This window comes from Engystomops pustulosus, chromosome 1 (assembly GCF_040894005.1).
Source record: "Engystomops pustulosus chromosome 1, aEngPut4.maternal, whole genome shotgun sequence".
NCBI lineage: Eukaryota > Metazoa > Chordata > Amphibia > Anura > Leptodactylidae > Engystomops > Engystomops pustulosus.
Window position 1 is genome coordinate 182,411,300 of NC_092411.1, and position 22,361 is coordinate 182,433,660.

Here is a 22,361-nt window from a genome sequence, read left to right on the forward strand (position 1 = left end):
TATTCTTGTCAAATAGGCAGTGCCCTCAGTACAGGTATCTATGTTATCTCTGCAACGCACTGGACAACGTGTTTAATCTGCTGCTCCCATGATAAATTCATAACAATTATTAAGACACTGATCTGTTTCCCGTGGAAAAAAATATGAGACACTACCTGAGTTTGCCATCACTTGCCTTGTCTAACAGATTGTGCAAATTCTGGTTGTGCATTTTGCTGGATGAGAACTGAGCAAGTATCATTATAATATCTGACCAAAATATGTATCAATATAATATATATAGTCAAGTTAATCAATTAGCCTCCTTTAAAACTTTACTGGGACTGGACTTCTCTGATAGAGATTAACTTTCCTATTTCCTTGTATTGTATTTTGCATTTTCAACTTTTTACCTCATTTGATTTCCTGAAACTTTGTACTCACTGGCTTCTTTATGTACCTGCTTTGTGCCATTAACTTTTACCTCTCTGCTCTATCTACTAGCAGCTGCTATTGGAAAGCAGTTTCATCTTCACCTTGCCGGATCACAAAGGGTTTCCAGATGGGTTTGGTGGGTTTTACCTGGGCAGTAGGGTTGGTAAATACACTGCAGAATGTTCTCTAGTTCAACACTGTCCAAGTGTCATAGCTTGCTCCAAATCTTCTTGTGTGTGCGACTGTTGCTGGGCTGGTTCTGACAGTATAATTACAGGATTCCAACTATCCTAACTATACTAAGGAAACCTACTATCAGAAATCTACCTATTAAGGTAGATCTAATGCTAGGTTCCTACTAAGATGCTAATTTATAATTATCTAGCTAAAATGATAATTATTTGCAGAGGCTAATGGGACATAGAGTAGCCTCTCAGGGTAGGATGAGAGAGAAAAAACAAAAAAGACAACCAAAGAGGACGGCGCCTCGTGTGATAGCGTTTAGGAGGTTTGTTTCCAGGTAAGTAATAGGAGATGCTCACCTGGTGGCCACTTGGCCAATTGCAGATATAGAAGTGGGGGTCTTAGTTGTCCTTAGTGATGAATCCTTCTTGAGGTTACCTCAGCAGCTTCGCAAGCGCTCCAAAAACCGGTATCCAATGGAACCGTAAGCATAGGAGTATCAGCGGAAGAGAAAATGTGGCGCTACAGATGGGTGCGCTTGTAACCCAGAGAATTTTACTAACACACGGTTTGGTATAAAAGCTAATTTGTATTTATTGTGAATGATTAAAATTTGATTTCAGGGGGGCGTGGCCTGGCTATGCAGGAGTGAGGACGCTTTTACCTCGAGCTCCCGCTCCGGACCCTGCAACTCACCCGCCAGCAGCGATCCTCGGCATCGGAACGGCACCAAATCATGGGGGTCCGAAAGAAGAAGAAGGGAACGGACATTCCCCCCGAAACACCGGTTCTCGCATCAGCGGGGATCGGAAAATTCTTTCGGAGCTCTGCTGGAGATGCGGTGCGGAGGTGGGATCCATTCTTCACATTTGGTGGAGCTGCTCGATAATACAAGACTTCTGGCGGATATAGCAGAGTGTCTGGTAAGACTATACAATTTAGCCCACAGGTTGCCCTCCTTTCCATGCTACCGGGCACCATCTCCTCCACCAAAAAAGGACTCCTTCGCCACTTTCTCACGGCGGCAAGGACAGTGATCCCCCAACACTGGAAGAGCCCTCATGCACCCACGGTTGTGGAGTGGATACAGGAGCTTCGCTACATACGAAGGATGGAGGAGTTGGTGGCCGAGGACATGCCCGACCCGAGTAAGACAGCCACTGTATGGACCCCCTGGGAGGAATTCCAGCTAACCCCAGCCTTTCAGGATCTTTTTGCTTAATTAATTAGGCCCCTACTTGAATTTGTAACCTTTCAGGACCCTTGCATTGCAAACAGGCGATATGCCTGTAGTGTACAACCATAACATGACACAGAAGCCATCCCCAACCCCAGTCCCCTCTCCCTCTTCCCGCCCAGTTATTCCCTGCTCGTCTATGTCTTGTCTACCCCCTGTTCGTTCTCTTGTCTCGTCTTATAATTGGAAAGGATGGGCGGACCCCCGCAGCCGGTACGTTACGATCTCTACCTTAATATAATTTCACAGACTGCTGCCACGTTACTGTGTAACATGATGTAATATGTATCTTAATGCTGGGGTCCTGTGAGACCACCCTTCTTGCCTTGGAAATACTGTTCGCAATTGTTACTCTGTTTCATCAATAAATGTTGATTGAATATAAAATTTGATTTCAAATATTGGTTACGCGTTTCGGGGTGACCCTTCATCAGACCAATAATAATACAGCAAGATGAGTGTTGAGCGGATGCTACAGCATCCGCTCAACACTCATCTTGCTGTATTATTATTGGTCTGATGAAGGGTCACCCTGAAACGCGTAACCCCGAAACGGTTTGGTATAAAAGCTAATTTGTATTTATTGTGAATGATTAAAATTTGATTTCAAATATTGGTTACGCGTTTTGGGGTGACCCTTCATCAGACCAATAATAATAATACAGCATCCGCTCAACACTCATCTTGCTGTATTATTATTGGTCTGATGAAGGGTCACCCCGAAACGCGTAACCAATGTTTGAAATCAAATTTTAATCATTCACAATAAATACAAATTAGCTTTTATACCAAACCGTGTGTTGGTAAAATTCTCTGGGTTACAAGCGCACCCATCTGTAGCGCCACATTTTCTCTTCCGCTGATGCTTTCAGAGTAGGGGAAGCAAAGGATACTCCGCTCCCCAGTAGCCTCTGTGACCCCACCTACCTGCACATCCTTGTTGCTCATCCTCACTCTTTTTTTGCTGTCCGGCTCCGTCACAGCTCGACTGATGTTCAGTAGCTACATCTTCAGAGCACAAGTGTATGGCACTGCCATCAGCTCTGAAGCTAGAGCTACTGCGCATGCACAGAGCACAATACTGCTGTCAGACTGCTGCAGAAGTAGTTGGATCGCAGAGGCTACTGAGGCATGGAGTAGCCTTTGCTCCCACTGCTCAGAGAGGCTACTCCATGCTCCAGCAGCCTATACCGATAGTTAGCATGTTAGCTAGATAAACATTAGGAAGTATTTTAGGATTAGGTAAAAATAAATTAGGGCTTAGCATATTACTAACAACCTACCATCAGATATACTTTAATGATATCTGATGGTAGGTTTCTTTTAAGATAATTGCTGATCACCTGCTTTTGAGGTAACATGTTGATCTGTATAACGGATCCTGATACTGTTGATGTACAAAAATGTGATGCAAATTTAAACGCATCTAAAATTGATGAACTATTCTTGTCAAATAGGCAGTGCCCTCAGTACAGGTATCTATGTTATCTCTGCAACGCACTGGACAACGTGTTTAATCTGCTGCTCCCATGATAAATTCATAACAATTATTAAGACACTGATCTGTTTCCCGTGGAAAAAAATATGAGACACTACCTGAGTTTGCCATCACTTGCCTTGTCTAACAGATTGTGCAAATTCTGGTTGTGCATTTTGCTGGATGAGAACTGAGCAAGTATCATTATAATATCTGACCAAAATATGTATCAATATAATATATATAGTCAAGTTAATCAATTAGCCTCCTTTAAAACTTTACTGGGACTGGACTTCTCTGATAGAGATTAACTTTCCTATTTCCTTGTATTGTATTTTGCATTTTCAACTTTTTACCTCATTTGATTTCCTGAAACTTTGTACTCACTGGCTTCTTTATGTACCTGCTTTGTGCCATTAACTTTTACCTCTCTGCTCTATCTACTAGCAGCTGCTATTGGAAAGCAGTTTCATCTTCACCTTGCCGGATCACAAAGGGTTTCCAGATGGGTTTGGTGGGTTTTACCTGGGCAGTAGGGTTGGTAAATACACTGCAGAATGTTCTCTAGTTCAACACTGTCCAAGTGTCATAGCTTGCTCCAAATCTTCTTGTGTGTGCGACTGTTGCTGGGCTGGTTCTGACAGTATAATTACAGGATTCCAACTATCCTAACTATACTAAGGAAACCTACTATCAGAAATCTACCTATTAAGGTAGATCTAATGCTAGGTTCCTACTAAGATGCTAATTTATAATTATCTAGCTAAAATGATAATTATTTGCAGAGGCTAATGGGACATAGAGTAGCCTCTCAGGGTAGGATGAGAGAGAAAAAACAAAAAAGACAACCAAAGAGGACGGCGCCTCGTGTGATAGCGTTTAGGAGGTTTGTTTCCAGGTAAGTAATAGGAGATGCTCACCTGGTGGCCACTTGGCCAATTGCAGATATAGAAGTGGGGGTCTTAGTTGTCCTTAGTGATGAATCCTTCTTGAGGTTACCTCAGCAGCTTCGCAAGCGCTCCAAAAACCGGTATCCAATGGAACCGTAAGCATAGGAGTATCAGCGGAAGAGAAAATGTGGCGCTACAGATGGGTGCGCTTGTAACCCAGAGAATTTTACTAACACACGGTTTGGTATAAAAGCTAATTTGTATTTATTGTGAATGATTAAAATTTGATTTCAGGGGGGCGTGGCCTGGCTATGCAGGAGTGAGGACGCTTTTACCTCGAGCTCCCGCTCCGGACCCTGCAACTCACCCGCCAGCAGCGATCCTCGGCATCGGAACGGCACCAAATCATGGGGGTCCGAAAGAAGAAGAAGGGAACGGACATTCCCCCCGAAACACCGGTTCTCGCATCAGCGGGGATCGGAAAATTCTTTCGGAGCTCTGCTGGAGATGCGGTGCGGAGGTGGGATCCATTCTTCACATTTGGTGGAGCTGCTCGATAATACAAGACTTCTGGCGGATATAGCAGAGTGTCTGGTAAGACTATACAATTTAGCCCACAGGTTGCCCTCCTTTCCATGCTACCGGGCACCATCTCCTCCACCAAAAAAGGACTCCTTCGCCACTTTCTCACGGCGGCAAGGACAGTGATCCCCCAACACTGGAAGAGCCCTCATGCACCCACGGTTGTGGAGTGGATACAGGAGCTTCGCTACATACGAAGGATGGAGGAGTTGGTGGCCGAGGACATGCCCGACCCGAGTAAGACAGCCACTGTATGGACCCCCTGGGAGGAATTCCAGCTAACCCCAGCCTTTCAGGATCTTTTTGCTTAATTAATTAGGCCCCTACTTGAATTTGTAACCTTTCAGGACCCTTGCATTGCAAACAGGCGATATGCCTGTAGTGTACAACCATAACATGACACAGAAGCCATCCCCAACCCCAGTCCCCTCTCCCTCTTCCCGCCCAGTTATTCCCTGCTCGTCTATGTCTTGTCTACCCCCTGTTCGTTCTCTTGTCTCGTCTTATAATTGGAAAGGATGGGCGGACCCCCGCAGCCGGTACGTTACGATCTCTACCTTAATATAATTTCACAGACTGCTGCCACGTTACTGTGTAACATGATGTAATATGTATCTTAATGCTGGGGTCCTGTGAGACCACCCTTCTTGCCTTGGAAATACTGTTCGCAATTGTTACTCTGTTTCATCAATAAATGTTGATTGAATATAAAATTTGATTTCAAATATTGGTTACGCGTTTCGGGGTGACCCTTCATCAGACCAATAATAATACAGCAAGATGAGTGTTGAGCGGATGCTACAGCATCCGCTCAACACTCATCTTGCTGTATTATTATTGGTCTGATGAAGGGTCACCCCGAAACGCGTAACCCCGAAACGGTTTGGTATAAAAGCTAATTTGTATTTATTGTGAATGATTAAAATTTGATTTCAAATATTGGTTACGCGTTTTGGGGTGACCCTTCATCAGACCAATAATAATAATACAGCATCCGCTCAACACTCATCTTGCTGTATTATTATTGGTCTGATGAAGGGTCACCCCGAAACGCGTAACCAATGTTTGAAATCAAATTTTAATCATTCACAATAAATACAAATTAGCTTTTATACCAAACCGTGTGTTGGTAAAATTCTCTGGGTTACAAGCGCACCCATCTGTAGCGCCACATTTTCTCTTCCGCTGATGCTTTCAGAGTAGGGGAAGCAAAGGATACTCCGCTCCCCAGTAGCCTCTGTGACCCCACCTACCTGCACGTCCTTGTTGCTCATCCTCACTCTTTTTTTGCTGTCCGGCTCCGTCACAGCTCGACTGATGTTCAGTAGCTACATCTTCAGAGCACAAGTGTATGGCACTGCCATCAGCTCTGAAGCTAGAGCTACTGCGCATGCACAGAGCACAATACTGCTGTCAGACTGCTGCAGAAGTAGTTGGATCGCAGAGGCTACTGAGGCATGGAGTAGCCTTTGCTCCCACTGCTCAGAGAGGCTACTCCATGCTCCAGCAGCCTATACCGATAGTTAGCATGTTAGCTAGATAAACATTAGAAAGTATTTTAGGATTAGGTAAAAATAAATTAGGGCTTAGCATATTACTAACAACCTACCATCAGATATACTTTAATGATATCTGATGGTAGGTTTCTTTTAAGATAATTGCTGATCACCTGCTTTTGAGGTAACATGTTGATCTGTATAACGGATCCTGATACTGTTGATGTACAAAAATGTGATGCAAATTTAAACGCATCTAAAATTGATGAACTATTCTTGTCAAATAGGCAGTGCCCTCAGTACAGGTATCTATGTTATCTCTGCAACGCACTGGACAACGTGTTTAATCTGCTGCTCCCATGATAAATTCATAACAATTATTAAGACACTGATCTGTTTCCCGTGGAAAAAAATATGAGACACTACCTGAGTTTGCCATCACTTGCCTTGTCTAACAGATTGTGCAAATTCTGGTTGTGCATTTTGCTGGATGAGAACTGAGCAAGTATCATTATAATATCTGACCAAAATATGTATCAATATAATATATATAGTCAAGTTAATCAATTAGCCTCCTTTAAAACTTTACTGGGACTGGACTTCTCTGATAGAGATTAACTTTCCTATTTCCTTGTATTGTATTTTGCATTTTCAACTTTTTACCTCATTTGATTTCCTGAAACTTTGTACTCACTGGCTTCTTTATGTACCTGCTTTGTGCCATTAACTTTTACCTCTCTGCTCTATCTACTAGCAGCTGCTATTGGAAAGCAGTTTCATCTTCACCTTGCCGGATCACAAAGGGTTTCCAGATGGGTTTGGTGGGTTTTACCTGGGCAGTAGGGTTGGTAAATACACTGCAGAATGTTCTCTAGTTCAACACTGTCCAAGTGTCATAGCTTGCTCCAAATCTTCTTGTGTGTGCGACTGTTGCTGGGCTGGTTCTGACAGTATAATTACAGGATTCCAACTATCCTAACTATACTAAGGAAACCTACTATCAGAAATCTACCTATTAAGGTAGATCTAATGCTAGGTTCCTACTAAGATGCTAATTTATAATTATCTAGCTAAAATGATAATTATTTGCAGAGGCTAATGGGACATAGAGTAGCCTCTCAGGGTAGGATGAGAGAGAAAAAACAAAAAAGACAACCAAAGAGGACGGCGCCTCGTGTGATAGCGTTTAGGAGGTTTGTTTCCAGGTAAGTAATAGGAGATGCTCACCTGGTGGCCACTTGGCCAATTGCAGATATAGAAGTGGGGGTCTTAGTTGTCCTTAGTGATGAATCCTTCTTGAGGTTACCTCAGCAGCTTCGCAAGCGCTCCAAAAACCGGTATCCAATGGAACCGTAAGCATAGGAGTATCAGCGGAAGAGAAAATGTGGCGCTACAGATGGGTGCGCTTGTAACCCAGAGAATTTTACTAACACACGGTTTGGTATAAAAGCTAATTTGTATTTATTGTGAATGATTAAAATTTGATTTCAGGGGGGCGTGGCCTGGCTATGCAGGAGTGAGGACGCTTTTACCTCGAGCTCCCGCTCCGGACCCTGCAACTCACCCGCCAGCAGCGATCCTCGGCATCGGAACGGCACCAAATCATGGGGGTCCGAAAGAAGAAGAAGGGAACGGACATTCCCCCCGAAACACCGGTTCTCGCATCAGCGGGGATCGGAAAATTCTTTCGGAGCTCTGCTGGAGATGCGGTGCGGAGGTGGGATCCATTCTTCACATTTGGTGGAGCTGCTCGATAATACAAGACTTCTGGCGGATATAGCAGAGTGTCTGGTAAGACTATACAATTTAGCCCACAGGTTGCCCTCCTTTCCATGCTACCGGGCACCATCTCCTCCACCAAAAAAGGACTCCTTCGCCACTTTCTCACGGCGGCAAGGACAGTGATCCCCCAACACTGGAAGAGCCCTCATGCACCCACGGTTGTGGAGTGGATACAGGAGCTTCGCTACATACGAAGGATGGAGGAGTTGGTGGCCGAGGACATGCCCGACCCGAGTAAGACAGCCACTGTATGGACCCCCTGGGAGGAATTCCAGCTAACCCCAGCCTTTCAGGATCTTTTTGCTTAATTAATTAGGCCCCTACTTGAATTTGTAACCTTTCAGGACCCTTGCATTGCAAACAGGCGATATGCCTGTAGTGTACAACCATAACATGACACAGAAGCCATCCCCAACCCCAGTCCCCTCTCCCTCTTCCCGCCCAGTTATTCCCTGCTCGTCTATGTCTTGTCTACCCCCTGTTCGTTCTCTTGTCTCGTCTTATAATTGGAAAGGATGGGCGGACCCCCGCAGCCGGTACGTTACGATCTCTACCTTAATATAATTTCACAGACTGCTGCCACGTTACTGTGTAACATGATGTAATATGTATCTTAATGCTGGGGTCCTGTGAGACCACCCTTCTTGCCTTGGAAATACTGTTCGCAATTGTTACTCTGTTTCATCAATAAATGTTGATTGAATATAAAATTTGATTTCAAATATTGGTTACGCGTTTCGGGGTGACCCTTCATCAGACCAATAATAATACAGCAAGATGAGTGTTGAGCGGATGCTACAGCATCCGCTCAACACTCATCTTGCTGTATTATTATTGGTCTGATGAAGGGTCACCCCGAAACGCGTAACCCCGAAACGGTTTGGTATAAAAGCTAATTTGTATTTATTGTGAATGATTAAAATTTGATTTCAAATATTGGTTACGCGTTTTGGGGTGACCCTTCATCAGACCAATAATAATAATACAGCATCCGCTCAACACTCATCTTGCTGTATTATTATTGGTCTGATGAAGGGTCACCCCGAAACGCGTAACCAATGTTTGAAATCAAATTTTAATCATTCACAATAAATACAAATTAGCTTTTATACCAAACCGTGTGTTGGTAAAATTCTCTGGGTTACAAGCGCACCCATCTGTAGTGCCACATTTTCTCTTCCGCTGATGCTTTCAGAGTAGGGGAAGCAAAGGATACTCCGCTCCCCAGTAGCCTCTGTGACCCCACCTACCTGCACGTCCTTGTTGCTCATCCTCACTCTTTTTTTGCTGTCCGGCTCCGTCACAGCTCGACTGATGTTCAGTAGCTACATCTTCAGAACACAAGTGTATGGCACTGCCATCAGCTCTGAAGCTAGAGCTACTGTGCATGCACAGAGCACAATACTGCTGTCAGACTGCTGCAGAAGTAGTTGGATCGCAGAGGCTACTGAGGCATGGAGTAGCCTTTGCTCCCACTGCTCAGAGAGGCTACTCCATGCTCCAGCAGCCTATACCGATAGTTAGCATGTTAGCTAGATAAACATTAGAAAGTATTTTAGGATTAGGTAAAAATAAATTAGGGCTTAGCATATTACTAACAACCTACCATCAGATATACTTTAATGATATCTGATGGTAGGTTTCTTTTAAGATAATTGCTGATCACCTGCTTTTGAGGTAACATGTTGATCTGTATAACGGATCCTGATACTGTTGATGTACAAAAATGTGATGCAAATTTAAACGCATCTAAAATTGATGAACTATTCTTGTCAAATAGGCAGTGCCCTCAGTACAGGTATCTATGTTATCTCTGCAACGCACTGGACAACGTGTTTAATCTGCTGCTCCCATGATAAATTCATAACAATTATTAAGACAATACTGTCATGTTCAAATGTTTGCTTATTTCTATGAAATCATTGATTGAGATTTGTTGGTTGCAAAAATGATGTACCAATATTTTGTTTTCTATTTCCTTTTCCAGGTAAACCACAGGTGAAATAGAGATAGAAGGAATCTTAACAGAGTAAAGGAAGTTTCTTAGGAAATTTGATGCACCTGGAAGGTTCTGCTTTTTTTGAAGTGTTGCAAATATAAAGATTGCAGTGCTTAAAACTTCTTTATTGCATTCAGAGTCCAGAGAGTCCATTTATTGCATTGTACTACTTGTGTCCATACGTGAAAAAATGCATGAAAATGGGCTCTAACCACAACTAAAATAATATCATACACTAATAAAGCCTTTATTTCACTCATTTTAAATGTAGAGTATATTTACTGTAACCCATATTCTAGTGAATAAAGTATAGTTAGTGGCAATCTTTAACAAATTATTATTGAATGTTGTTTTTCAAATCCAGATACAGAAGATTTAGCGTAAAATAGTAAAAGCTGCCACCACGCAGGACACAGACAAGACAGCTGTTGCAGTCTTTCAGCTACAACTTGTAAAGGCACAGAAATGTTTATGTTTTTCTGGGCACACAACCTGCCCTTTTCACCCAAACATACAGCGGGCAACAGTATAAAATAATAATGTCCTGGATATTAATAATTCCCCATTGTGTTTCCTTGTATAATACTCCTGTATGCCTCCTTAACAAAAAATGTCCCATGGGCCCATAAGAATAATAATAATACCCCAGATGACTCTCTTATATAACTAATACTCACTAATTCTATCTTGTATTAATCATGCCCGATTATTCCCTTACAGAAACATCCATCAAAGCAGGGGCATAACTAATTCTCTTAAAAATATACATAATACATATCACGTTTACACACATACAGTGTCATATACAGAAGTACAGAATATATACACACATACAGTATATACAAACCATACACCCTATACACATACAGCATATACACATCGCAGATACACACACATATGCAGCATTTTATACACAGAATATTTTTAATATGGTACATCTGCATTAGACCCTGCAAAAAGTGGGGTCTAGAATAGATTGTTCCATGACAGATATGGGACTCTATGCAGCGTCAAAGATATAGGGTTTGATTTATTATACACAGGTGCGACCAAGAGCAGAACTGACCTGGTGTAGCTTTGTGCAAAAACCTGCAAACAAATGCATGCAGGCCCACCCACTGATGTCATGTCCCTCTACGTGGCATAATCGCAATATAATCAATATAATAAGGAGTCGGTGCTAGCAGTTAACAAGTTTTGGGTGCCAGAATAAGGGAAGTCTATTTTTAGTGCAAGGTTGAATTCTTTTTTAAGTTATAAAGACATAGCTTAACATTGTATATAAAGGGAGATGTGTCATCTTGACTACACATTGAAAGCCATTAGAATATGGTGCAACTGTGTTTTTTTTGCGAATTCCCCTACATAAACATAAAACACATGTAAATAAAAAATATCAAAAGGAGAGGAGTGAAAAACAGAAATGCAAAATAAAACTCAAAAACAGGCCGCTTGTGATTGAGAGAGGAGCCCAGCATTTTCTGAGAGCCCGGCTCTCAGAGGCCACCGTCAGTGAACTAATCGATTGCGGCCAGCTTAAACCTGTACTGCAACAGTTCTCCCCATGCATCAACACCCCAATCATCATGATCGGAGGGTGCCAACTAGAGATGAGCGAACATGCTCGTCCGAGCTTGATGCTCGTTCGAGCATTAAGGTACTCGAGACGGCTCGTTGCTCGGACGAGTATTTCCCCTGCTCGAGATCGAGCATTTAATTAAAAAAACACAGTGAAGAACAATGAAGAATAGAATAAAAACAGTGACCACAGTGAACACAGGATCATTTAAGTGAAAAACACAGTAAAGAACACAGTGAAGAATAGATTACAGATGTTCGGCACATCTGCTTACTTGTCGGAAGATACGCGCGGAACCGTGCGAACAAAATAGTATGTGAAGAACAATATATATGTGTGAAGAACACATTGCAAAACACGGTGAGCAGGACAGAGACAACGAGGAGCAGCACAGAGACACCGGGGAGCAGCACAGAGACACCGGGGAGCAGCACGAAGACATGGGGCAGCGGCAGCACGGAGACATCAGGCAGCGGCACGGAGCAGCACGGAGACATCGGGGCATGGAGACATCGGGGCACGGAGACAGCGGGGCACAGAGACAGCGGGGCACAGAGACAGCGGGGCACGGAGACAGCGGGGCACAGAGACAGCGGGGCACGGAGACATCGGGGCACGGAGACAGCGGGGCACGGAGAGAGCGGGGCACGGAGAGAGCGGGGCACGGAGAGAGCGGGGCACGGAGACAGCTGGGCACGGAGAGAGCGGGGCACGGAGAGAGCGGGGCACGGAGAGAGCGGGGCACGGAGAGAGCGGGGCACGGAGAGAGCTGGGCACGGAAACAGCTGGGCACGGAGACAGCGGGGCACGGAAACAGCTGGGCACGGAGAGAGCGGGGCACGGAGAGAGCGGGGCACGGAGAGAGCGGGGCACGGAGAGAGCGGGGCACGGAGAGAGCGGGGCACGGAGAGAGCTGGGCACGGAGACAGCGGGGCACGGAAACAGCTGGGCACGGAAACAGCTGGGCACGGAGACAGCGGGGCACAGAGACAGCGGGGCACGGAGAGAGCGGGGCACGGAGAGAGCGGGGCACGGAGAGAGCTGGGCACGGAAACAGCTGGGCACGGAGACAGCGGGGCACGGAAACAGCTGGGCACGGAGACAGCGGGGCACAGAGACAGCGGGGCACGGAGAGAGCGGGGCACGGAGAGAGCGGGGCACGGAGAGAGCGGGGCACGGAAACAGCTGGGCACGGAAACAGCTGGGCACGGAGACAGCGGGGCACAGAGACAGCGGGGCACGGAGACAGTGGGGCACGGAGACAGCGGGGCACGGAGACAGCGGGGCATGGAGACAGCGGGGCACGGAGACAGCGTATCTCCCGACAAGTAAGCAGATGTGCCGAACATCTGCAATCTATTCTTCACTGTGTTTTTCACTTAAATGATCCTGTGTTCACTGTTTTTATTCTATTCTTCACTGTTCTTCACATCTGCTAACTTGTCGGGAGATAATATACGCGCGGAACAGTGAAGAATAGATTGCAGATGTTTGCATACATCTGCTAACTTATCAGAAGACATTCTTTTTAAATTAATTAACACATTTTATTCCCGAACCATGGTCCCTTTGAAAAATGCTCGAGTCTCCCATTGACTTCAATGGGGCTCGTTACTCGAAACGAGCACTCGAACATCTGGAAATGTTCGGCTCGAGTAACGAGCACCCGAGCATTTTAGTGCTCGCTCATCTCTAGTGCCAACGTATTGCCCACAGGGCAGCCAGTGTTAACCTGAAATATAAAAGCTGTCAGCTGTATGCAGTGTACAGAAGATGAAATCAGGTTATCGAACCTTCTAGTCCCGTACTGGGACAAAATAAAAAGGTAAAAAACATATAAAAGTAATCCCCCTTTATTCCAAATAATCCACTTTATTATAATAGTAAATAAAACATCTACTAACCCCCCATGTGCTAAGTTTGTGATGAAATAATACACTCCAAAATGAGGGCTATTTCCTAATCATCTGCCAAAAGAGTTAATAAAATTCAATACATTTGGACACCACCAAAAATTAAGACTTGTTCACAAAGCCAACAACTTACATGGAAAAATAAAACAGTCATGGTTTTTTAAAATTCAATGTGAAAAAATGGAAAAAAGTGGCAATGTGTAATCAATGTAAAAGCTCACATGTACATGGTACATGCAATACTTCCACATTGCAAATGACATGATCTATTTTCAAATATGCAGCATGTCAATTTTCTACTGCAATGGATTTCTCCTGTCTTAAACCTCTGTAGAGTCCACAGTAAATTCTCCTCCAGCCATAGATAATCCTACAAAACCAGATTCATGTAAATAAATGATTAATTTCTGATATAGAATGGAAATTTTAAATCAAAACTTTTTTTGGCCTAAATTTTAAATATAGATTGGTCATAGGGATTTAAACATATTTTCATTTTATTTTGTATTCTGTGTATATATTATAATATAAACAGGATTTCGTAATAAATTGTATTCATGTCCCTGTCTTCGTAAAATCGGATGTAAACCACAATAGATCTAAATGCTTAGAATAAATTATCTTACAAGTTGACAAAAGCTAATTATTGATAAATGCATTTATGCTCAAGCGGGGGTGGAACATTTTGTTACCAAAATAATGAGCACCCTTGATTGCAATTACCGACCAAAACAATGTAACTAATTTATCTTGATAATGCATGGGAAATTAAATCTGTTTATTTCCAAATGTGGATGCTCTTAGTGCCATAGTAAAAGTGTAAACCAGAATTAGCATTGTAGACAATGAAAATGATTTTGTGTTACAAAAACGTTTATGGATGGAAATTGGTGAAACAGACAGTGGGTGTTCTTGATAAAATATAAATGAAGATGAGTTCTGAAATAGTAATATGTATATAACATATAAAAGGTGTAAAATTAGACTACAAAGTCTTAGGCCCCTTTCACACTTGCGTTTTTCACGCACGTTTTCTGCGCGTGCTTTTGACGCGCAGAACTTGCATTGCACTCTGACCCATTGTAACCAATGGGTCTTTTCAGACTTGCATTTTTTTTCACGCACACACGCGTGTTTTTTTTAACGCGCGTTTACATCTCGACATGCTCTACTTTTGCAAGTCACGTGCGTGAAAAACGCACCATACAAGTCTATGGAGATGCATCAAAAACGCATCGCACTCTGAGACACTTGCAAGTGCAATGCAAGTGCAATGCGTTTTTCAAGCATCAATTGCCATAGAAAAGACAGAGCTCAGTCCTGAGTCCATTTCACGCGCATTTTCTGCGCGTGAAAAACGCATTGAAATTGCATTGCAATTGCATCAAAAACGTGCATGAAAAACTGAGACACTGAACAAACTCTGACTGAAAACTGATTGCACTCTGATGCAAAATGCGCGTTTTTCACTGACCAAACCATGATCGCACCCTGATCAAACACTGACGTGAAATGCAACGCAAGTGTGGAAGGGGCCTTAAACTACACCATATTAATTATTCGGTTTCAGACACTTAAAATAAATCTGATAAATCAGAAAAATCTGGGGCACTGAATGCCTACAAGGCCTACGTGCATGAGGAAGTTATAGTACGTCCCTGTGGGAAGATGCTTCCTGCACGGGGACGTTCTATTACGTCCCGCTTCTTGCACTGGCTAACGAACAGACCCGGCACCAGAAGCAGCGTCTGTCAGCTATATATTACAGCTGACATCGCGCTATAACACTCACGTGTTAACCCTTTACACGCTGTGGCAGTCAGACCCCTTCCGATTCTGACTGTAAACTGTCTGCATGAATGCGTATGCATGCCAGATAGTTTACACTGCTGAATTGGTATTGTAGAGCAGTGTGTTGGACTTGAACCAGCAGAGTATTTTTGGTTCAAGTTCAAGTTTGTATAAGTAGAAAAAGTTAAAAAACAGTAAAGTTTAAACAATAGAATAAATAATATAAGCCCCTAAAATCTCACTTTCCCAGACCAATACTTAATAAAGTAAAAAAACACAAAAACCCACGCAAATTTGGTATTGCCGCTTTTGTAACAATCTGTGTAATAAAAAGAATCGTTTTTGCACCTGCACGGTAAACACGGAGATGAAAAAACACAAAAAAAGTTCCAAAAAATCTTTTCTAATTAATACCGTTAAAAAAATGCCCTGAAAAGTGAAAATAAATATTATGCACTCAAAAATAAGACCACTAAAAAGAACAATTCTTCTCACAAAAAAATAAGCCATTAACCAGATTTGTCAGCTGAAAAATAAAAAAATTATGCTTTTGAAAAGATGATAATTAGAGATGAGCGAGCACTAAAATGCTCGGGTACTCGTTATTCGAGACAAACTTTTCCCGATGCTCGAGTGCTCGTCTCGAATAACGAGCCCCATTGAAGTCAATGGGAGACTCAAGCATTTTTCAAGGGGACCAAGGCTCTGCACAGGGAAGCTTGGCCAAACACCTGGAAACCTCAGAAAAGGAAACACCACGGAAATGGACAGGAAACAGCAGGGGCAGCATGCATGGATGCCTCTGAGGCTGCTTAAACGCACCATTATGCCAAAATTATGGGCAACAGCATGGCCATGACAGAGTGACAGAATGAAGCTAGATAGCATCTAAAACATGCAACAATTGACCCTGACACTATAGGGGACGGCATGCAGAGGCAGCGGCAGCAGCGGCAGGCTAGAGAGTGTCTTGGCAAAATACCCCAAATGGACTCAGGCTTAAAACCAATGGGTGGCAGAGAGGAACCAAAGGAGGTGAGCAAGAAGCGCTCAAATAATATCGGTAAATGATAAAAGTTTGCCAGTATATTTTGTGGATTACACAGCAGGGTGGCGACAAAGTTAACAAGTTTGATGTGGAAGCCATGAAAACAACCCAAAATTCTGCCTGACACAGCTCGTTTGATAAGGGGACCATGTATGGAGGCAGTGAACTAGTAGTAGATTAAAGGTGCTGCAGTTAAAACTATGTTAGTTGGATCTTGGGATGGAGCTGGCGCTCTGCTGCCAGGCGAGCTTTCGCCAATCCAAGCCCCTGTCTCTAGGCTACTCGCCAAACAGCACTTCTAAGACCCTTTTGTATAAGATCAAGTGTAGTAGCGTTCTTATAAGTTTAGGATATGGCGGGTGAGGGGAATGTAAACAAATGCGCAAGAAGCGCTGAAATAATATTGGTAAATGATAAAAGTTTGCCAGTATATTTTGTGGATTACACAGCAGGGTGGCGACAAAGTTAACAAGTTTGTTGTGGAAGCCATGAAAACAACCCAAAATTCTGCCTGACACAGCTCGTTTGATAAGGGGACCATGTATGCCTACAGTTCATGCCAGTCGCTGCACTGGCTGCCAGTCTCCTTTCGAATACAGTTTAAAATAATAACCCTCATCCATAAAGCTCTGTATAATGCTGCACCCCCCTACCTCTCCTCTCTTATCTCAGTCTATCGCCCAACCCGTGCTCTTAGATCCGCCAGTGATCTTAGATTAACCTCTACCCTAGTGCGGACCTCCCACTCGCGTCTCCAAGACTTCTCTAGAGCTGTACCAATTCTATGGAATGCTCTGCCCCGGACTATCAGACTAATACCTAACCTCCAAAGTTTCAAACGTGCTCTTAAAACCCATTTCTTTAGGCAAGCCTATAACACTCATTAACTGCATGAAGTTTTAACTCTTCTACTAACCCGTCCTGTGTCGTCCTCCCATCTGTTATCCAGCAACCAACAGGCACCAGACTTCTCTGCAGTCCCATTCACCCTGGACCTGGTATATAAGATGACGGCTGAGTGGTTCAAGCGACAGCAATTCCATTTATTATATTTTGTTCTATTCCCTAAGAAGAATGGCTTGACCATTAAATATTCTTTTACCTCGTGTTACCCCATCATCTTCATAAACCGTAAGCTCTGGCGAGCAGGGACCTCTCTCCTGTTGTTCCATACAAATGTTGTGCTCTGTTACATTACATTTGTATTTGTTTCCTATGATTTGTAAAGCGCTACGGAATATGATGGCGCTATATAAATAAAGATTATTATAATTATTATTATGGAGGCAGTGAACTAGTAGTAGATTAAAGGTGCTGCAGTTAAAACTATGTTAGTTGGATCTTGGGATGGAGCTGGCGCTCCGCTTCCAGGCGAGCTTTCGCCAATCCAAGCCCCTGTCTCTAGGCTACTCCCCAAACAGCACTTCTAAGAACCTTTTGTATAAGATCAAGTGTAGTAGCGTTCTTATAAGTTTGGGATATGGCGGGTGAGGGGAATGTAAACAGATGCGCAAGAAGCGCTGAAATAATATCGGTAAATGATAAAAGTTTGCCAGTATATTTTGTGGATTACACAGCAGGGTGGCGACAAAGTTAACAAGTTTGATGTGGAATGCCCTGTAATAGCTCTTGGGCGGTGTGCCTTTTATCGCCTAGGCTCATCAGTTTGAGCACCGCCTGCTGTCGCTTAGCGACGGCACTGCTGCTGTGCCTAGAGCTCCCGACTGATGGCGCCATGCCCACGGATGGTAATTCGGAGGAGGAGGAGGTGGAGGAGGGGTGGGAGGAGGAGGAGGTATAGTAGGCCTTTGAGACCTGGACCGAGGTAGGCCCCGCAATCCTCTGCGTCGGCAGTATATGACCAGCCCCATGGTCAGACTCGGTCCCAGCCTCCACCAAGTTAAGTGTAGTAGCGTTCTTATAAGTTTGGGATATGGCGGGTGAGGGGAATGTAAACAGATGCGCAAAAAGCGCTGAAATAATATCCGTAAATGGTAAAAGTTTGCCAGTATATTTTGTGGATTACACAGCAGGGTGGCGACAAAGTTAACAACTTTGATGTGGAATCCATGAAAACAACCCAAATTTCTGCCTGACACACCTCGTTTGATAAGGGGACGATGTATGGAGGCAGCTCTATGGACGACTTTTGGAGGTAGCAATGGAGACAACGTGTGGAGGCTGCTATGGAGACAATTTAATTTGGATAGTGCCTGTATGTGGCAGTCCAAAAAAGTTTTCAAACCAGAGGAGCAGGTAGGTGGCCCTCCAGAAAAATGAAATAGATTGAGTGCCTGTATGTGGCAGTCCAAAAAAGTTTTCAAACCAGAGGAGCAGGTAGGTGGCCCTCCAGAAAAATTGAATAGATTGAGTGCCTGTATGTGGCACTCCCAAAAATTGTTTAAAACAGAGGACCGGGTAGGTGGCCCTCCAGAAAAATTAAATGCATAAAGTACTATAGCTAGAGCCAGTGGGCCCTGTCAAAAAATAGCCAGTTTCCTCTGCTTTAGGAGGAGGAGAAGGAGGAAAATGAGGAGGAGGAGTGCATAAATTATTCAGGTTGAGCTTCCTTCACCTGGTGGAGATTGGAAATTATGAGAAATCCAGGCTTTATTCATCTTAATAAGCGTCAGCCTGTCAGCGCTGTCAGTCGACAGGCGTGTACGCTTATCGGTGATGATGCCACCAGCTGCACTGAAAACCCGCTCGGACAACACGCTAGCGGCAGGGCAGGCAAGAACCTCCAAGGAGTACAGCGCCAGTTCGTGCCACATGTCCAGCTTTGAAACCCAGTAGTTGTAGGGAGCTGTGTGATCATTTAGGACGATGGTATGGTCAGCTACGTACTCCCTCACCATCTTTCTGTAAAGATCAGCCCTACTCTGCCGAGACTGGGGACAGGTGACAGTGTCTTGCTGGGGTGACATAAAGCTGGCAAAAGCCTTGTAAAGCGTACCCTTGCCAGTGCTGGACAAGCTGCCTGCTCGCCTACTCTCCCTCGCTACTTGTCCCGCAGAACTACGCACTCTGCCGCTAGCGCTGTCAGAAGGGAAATAGTGTTTCAGCTTGTGCACCAGGGCCTGCTGGTATTCATGCATTCTCACACTCCTTTCCTCTCCAGGGATGAGAGTGGAAAGATTTTGCTTGTACCGTGGGTCCAGGAGAGTGAATACCCAGTAATCGGTGCTGGAATAAATTCTTTGAACGCGAGGGTCACGGGATAGGCAGCCTAGCATGAAATCTGCCATATGCGCCAGAGTACCAACGCGCAAGAATTCACTCCCCTCACTGGCCTGACTGTCCATTTCCTCCTCCTCCAACTCTTCTTCTGCCCATACACGCTGAACAGTGAAGGACTGAACAATGGTCCCCTCTTGTGTCTCGCCAACATTCTCCTCCTCTTCCTCCTCATCCTCCTCCACCTCCACCTCCTCTGATATGCGCTGAGAAACAGACCTAAGGGTGCTTTGGCAATCAACAAGGGAATCTTCTTCCCCCGTCTCTTGTGACGAGCGCAAAGCTTCCGACTTCATGCTGATCAGAGAGTTTTTCAACAGGCCAAGCAGCGGGATGGTGAGGCTGATGATGGCGGCATCGCCATTGACCATCTGTGTTGACTCCTCAAAGTTACTCAGCACCTGACAGATATCAGACATCCACGTCCACTCCTCATTGTAGACTTGAGGAAGCTGACTGACCTGACTACCAGTTCTGGTGGAAGTTGACATCTGGCAGTCTACATTCGCTCTGCGCTGCTGGTAAACTCTGGATAACATGGTGTGGGGATTTGGCCCAGTAGAGACCGTGGTAGCGGGGTGCTGGGATGCAGTTCAAAAGACAGTGACACCAGGGTACAGTCCAAACAGGTCTCGCCTGCGTTTATTGCAGCAAAATTAAACCAGCCTTTACATTCAGGTATTTGAATAAACAAACAAAAGAAAAACCTACCCGTCAGGGTGCTGACTATACAAATAGTCCACTAACTCACACTAAACAAAGATCACGTGGCTGCTCCAGACACACAGGTCAGGGCTGTGTCCTCTCAGCCTCCTTCCACAGAGAGACAACCCACTCAACTCTGCTGAGTCATTTTATCCAGGCTAATTAGGCTGTTCCCATCACCTGTGTCCAAGGTGCTGGACAAACCCACCTCAGCACTAAGGCCTTGCATAGAAGCAAAACCTAGGGGAAACATACCGCCCATCCACAGTTAACCCCTTCAGTGTCTCACATACCCTCCCCTTCTGTTTGACCCTGTGGGGACGAACATATTTGGCCATCAGACAGTGGGTACGGGACAGGGCATCGGCATTCCCATGCAGCTTTCCTGCTCGATGTTCCACCGTGAATTTAAAATTCTGGAGCATTAGGAACCACCTTGTGACCCTGGCGTTCCTCTCCTTGGCCTGACTCATCCAGGTTAGGGGAGAGTGATCAGTCACCAGTGTAAACAGCCGCCCTACCAGATAATACCTCAGGGATTCCAGAGCCCATTTGATCGCCAAGCACTCCCTCTCAACTATACTATAGTTCTTTTCAGGAGGTGTGAGCTTGCGGCTCAGGAATGTCACGGGATGTTCCTCACCCTCCACTACTTGGGACAGGACAGCCCCCAAGCCCACGTCAGAAGCGTCAGTCTGCACAATAAAGGTCTTGGTGAAGTTAGGGGTGATCAGTATCGGTCCCTCACACAAAACCGTCTTAAGTCGCTGAAACGCCCCCTCAGCCTCTTCACTCCACTTTACCATCACCGCCCTGCTACCCTTAGTCAGGTCAGTCAGGGGTGCCGCTATTGTCGCAAAATCGGGGATAAATCGGCGATAATAGCCCACTATGCCCAGAAAAGCCCTCACTTGCTTCTTGCTCAAAGGTCGTGGCCACTGCTGGATCGCCTCTACTTTATTTACTTGGGGTTTGATGACCCCTCGCCCAATACGGTACCCCAGGTAACGGGCCTCTTCCAGACCCAGTGCACACTTTTGGGGGTTCGCTGTCAGCCCTGCTGCCCTCAGGGAGTCTACCACTGCTTGTACTTTGGCTAGATGACTCTCCCAGTCGCTACTATAGACTATGATGTCATCTAAGTAGGCCGAGGCATAACTCCGGTGAGGTTTTAGCACGAGATCCATTAACCTCTGGAATGTGGCGGGAGCCCCATGTAGCCCAAAGGGGAGTACCACGTACTGAAAAAGCCCATCAGGGGTAACAAAAGCGGTCTTCTCTTTAGCCCTGTCAGTCAGGGGTACCTGCCAATACCCTTTCGTCAGGTCAAGGGTGGAGAAGAACCTAGCCTGTCCAAGTCGTTCTATCAACTCGTCAACCCTGGGCATGGGATAGGAATCAAATTTGGACACCTCGTTCAACTTCCTAAAATCATTGCAGAACCGTAGGGAACCATCAGGTTTGGGAATCAACACAATAGGACTCGACCAGTCACTTTTAGACTCCTCGATAACCCCCAGGTCTAACATCTGCCTGACTTCTTCGGATATGGCAAGCCGGCGCGCTTCAGGGACCCGGTAAGGTTTTTGGTGTATGATGTCATGCTTGATGACTGAAGTACGTCCTGGTAACTTAGAGAACACCTCCATATTTCGGAGCACAAACTCCCTCGCTTCCTGAATCTGGGCCCTGGAGAGGGACTCCGAGATCCGTACTTCAAGGAAACTTGGCATCGGGTACACCTACCTCCGGTGTCCCCTTCTTGGAGACAGACGTCTTCTCTACTCCCATGGCCATCAGGGACTCTCTTTCCCTCCATGGCTTTAGGAGGTTCACGTGGTATATCTGTTCGGGTTTCCTCCTCCCCGGCTGAGATACCCTGTAGGTTACCTTCCCCACTCTCTCCATGACCTCATATGACCCTTGCCATTTGGCCAAGAACTTGCTCTCCACGGTGGGCACCAGAACTAGCACTCTGTCGCCTGGGTTAAAGGTCCTGAGTCTGGCTGACCTATTGTAGACCCTAGA